Raw genomic sequence first — 3,483 nt, forward strand, 5'->3', positions numbered from 1 at the left:
CGAGCTCTTGTGGATAGGTGCCGGGACACCAGGAATTCGCTGGATCAATGCCTCCATTTCGGCCAATCTTACGGTCAGGACCGGGTCCATGTTCGGATGGGTACTGGTCGTGCCTTGTTTGCTTGAGTTGATATGGAATGGTTGATCGGACGCATTGTTATCTTGACCAGCTATAATCATTTGCCTTGAGATTCCGTCCGGCTGACATGTCAGGGTGTTGCGCACGTGATCTCCTTCTAGTTGCCCTGGTGGTACTATTTGTACCTGGGTAGTGTCGGTCTGACCTGTCGGAAGAGATCGACCCATCTCTCCTGACATTGAGTTGATCTGGGTTGGGGTTCCCATTACGGTTGTCCCGGCTGTCCCGGTCATCCCGGTCGCCCCGGATGTTCCAGTTGTCTTAGGTACCCCAGGTGTCTGACCTAGGACTTGTGTTTCACCTGCAGTCACAAGAGTAACACCCGTGTTAGGATGAATTACCCCAGATCCAGTGTTTCTTACCGAAGATGAAGGATCGTCTGGGATTATCTCAGTTCCGTGAGGGGTGAGAGGGATGTCCTCGATGTCCACCATGGAATTGACGGGGACTCGGAACCGGTCCAGATGGTGTGTTCGAATTGGCGGAGGAGTTTGGATCTGGGTGAGAGTGTTCAGTCGGGCTAGCAACTCTAGGTTTTGCTTCTCCAACATCAGCCTACTCTCCTTTTCTTGGGCCATCTGGTCTATCAAAGCATTGAGCTTCGCGTTCATCTCCACCTGGGCTAGCAGTTCCGATTGGGTTGAATCCAATTGGTCTGAGGCGTTCTTCGGGTCGTGAGCGTCGTTCGGAGCACTCATGGTGTAGCTTTTGATTGCTAGGGCCCCACGGTGGGCGCCAAATTGTAGGAGGTGAATCCAACAATCACGAAAGTGACGTCAGTAATGTCGGGATCGATGGGCACTAGCAACCTGAAACCGCAAGCAACGTTAGAGCCCTCCGAAGAGCACCGGTGGGGGTGTCGATGGAAGGGCCTCCGACGCTCAAGTCAGTAAACAATAGTAATAAAAATCGTATTGAAAGCAATTGAAAGTAAATGAAATAGTGAATCGGATCGATTTGGTCGACGGAGTTGAAGGTGATTGAGCAATGAGCGAGGGCTGTTGGGTCGTCCCGGTTGATCTGATCACCGGAGAACCTAAGGCTGGGAGCGTGGAGGCAGAAGAGTGCTAGAGAATGTGTTGGAATGGGAATGATCGTAAGTATCAGTCTGAATGTTAATGACGGCGTACCCCCCAGGTGTTAATGAAGTAGTATTTATAGGTTATGGATCGGCAAGGAGGCGACTAGGGTTAGGGTTTGTTGGAATGTTCTTTGAAACCCTAGCGGTTCCGATTTTTCAGGACACAATCTTCCGCGACTTTCGTTTGACCTAGTCACCCATGTTTGACTAGGTTTTCGTAAGCTTATAATCCAGTTTGTATACTTTCGTGTTGAGATATTTACTATAGCGCTGCTGCTAAAGCAGAGGGATCGCGCCACTGCCAGAGCAGAGGAATCATGCCGCTGCCAAAGCAGAGGGATCGCGCCTATTCCAGAGCAGAGGGATCGCGTCGCTGCCAAAGCAGAGGGATCCCGCCTCTACCAGAGCAGAGAGATCATGTTGCTGCCAGAGCAGGGGGATCACGCCTCTGCCAGAGCAGAGGGATCATTTTGCTGATTCCTCTGGCGAGGATTTCGCTGACTCCTCTGGCGAGGACTTCGCTGATTCCTCTGGCGAGGCTTTCGCTGATTCCTCTGACGAGGCGCCAGAGGAATCGCGGCGAGCAGGGAAGTCGCCCCGAGCAGAGAATTCGCTGATTCTTTTGGCGAGGATTTCGCTGACCTCTGGTCAGTCGGATTTTATCCACTACATAGGTGAAGTCACCGTTGGAGCTGAAATCTCATACTCCTTCTTCTTCGAACTCCACGTCTCGACTTATCACTGTTTCTTGGTATTTGGATTATATAACTTATAACCTTTAGAGTTAGAGTCGTACCCGATAAATATGAATGCTTCACTTTTGTCATCGAGCTTCTTCCTTCTCTCATCTGGTACATGCACGTAGGCTTTGCTTCCAAATACCTTTAGGTGGGAAATTCCTGGCTTTCTCCCGCTCCGGGCTTCTTGTGGAGTCATTCCCCACACGCTCCTTGTCGGCGATCGGTTGGATAGGTACACCGCGCACGCCACTGCTTCTGCCCAGAACTCCTTAGGCAAATTTTTCGTCTTTAGCATGCTCCTTGCCATCTCCATGATTGTTCTATTTTTTCTTTCCGTCACTCCATTTTGTTGGGGGGATCTCGGAATTGTCAGGGGCCGCCGAATTCCATTTGTTTCGCAAAATTCTAGAAACACCCTTGACGTGAATTCTCCACCTCGATCGGACCTCATGGCCTTGATTTGTCGTCCGCTCTCCTTCTCGACGGCAGCTTTGAATTTCTTGAATGCATCAAATACTTCTGACTTCTGCTTCAAGAAATATACCCACGTTTTTCTAGAAAAATCATCAATGAAGAGCAGAAAATAATTATTTTTACCAAGGGAGCTTGGATTTATCGGCCCACACACGTCAGCATGAATCAACTCCAGTGGCTTTTGAGCTCTTGAGCTTGACTCCTTTGGGAATGGCTTTCTGAACTGCTTCCCGAGTAGACAACCTTCGCAGAGTTGATCGGGATGCTTGATGGATGGTAAACCTCTCACCATCTCTTTCTTTGACAGCAACTCCAAACCGCCAAAATTTAAGTGCCCAAAGCGAAGATGCCATAACCAAGACTTATCTTGGTAACACGCTTTTAGGCATTTTGCCACATCATTTCGAATATTCAATAAGAACATTCTATTTTTAGACATTGGCACCTTGGCAATAAGATTATTTTTGCCATCTCTTATTGAAAGGTTATAATCTCTCATGTGAATATCATAACCTTTCTCTAAGAGTTGTCCCAAACTCAAGATATTATTTTTCATATTGGGCACGTAATAAACATTGGAAATAAATTCATGATTTCCATTCTTCAAGCGGATTAAAATTTTTAATTTTCCTTTAATAGGAATTTTAGATTCATCACCAAAGGAGACGTTGCCACTTACCGACTCATCGAGCTCCACGAACATGTTTCTCTTCCCGCACATGTGGTTGCTTGCACCGGTATCGAGGTACCATGTGTCATCTTATCTTCCAGCTTCTCCTTTGTATGCTAGAAGCACACTACCAATTTCTTGACTTGTATTTTCAGCATAATTGGCCTTTTCTTCAATCCTTAATTTTTTACTTCTGCACTCAGAAGCATAGTGCCCAAATTTATGGCAATTATAACACTTTATTGAGGATTTATCGTACCCCGACTGCAGGTTGCTCCTCCCCCGACCACTTGTAAACTCATTTCTTTCACCATTGTTGATGAAGCCTCATCGTCCTCGTCCTCATCCACGTCCACGGCCTCTATCTCGATGTTGTCCT

The sequence above is a fragment of the Salvia miltiorrhiza genome, chromosome 6 (assembly GCF_028751815.1).
Source record: "Salvia miltiorrhiza cultivar Shanhuang (shh) chromosome 6, IMPLAD_Smil_shh, whole genome shotgun sequence".
Classification (NCBI taxonomy): domain Eukaryota; kingdom Viridiplantae; phylum Streptophyta; class Magnoliopsida; order Lamiales; family Lamiaceae; genus Salvia; species Salvia miltiorrhiza.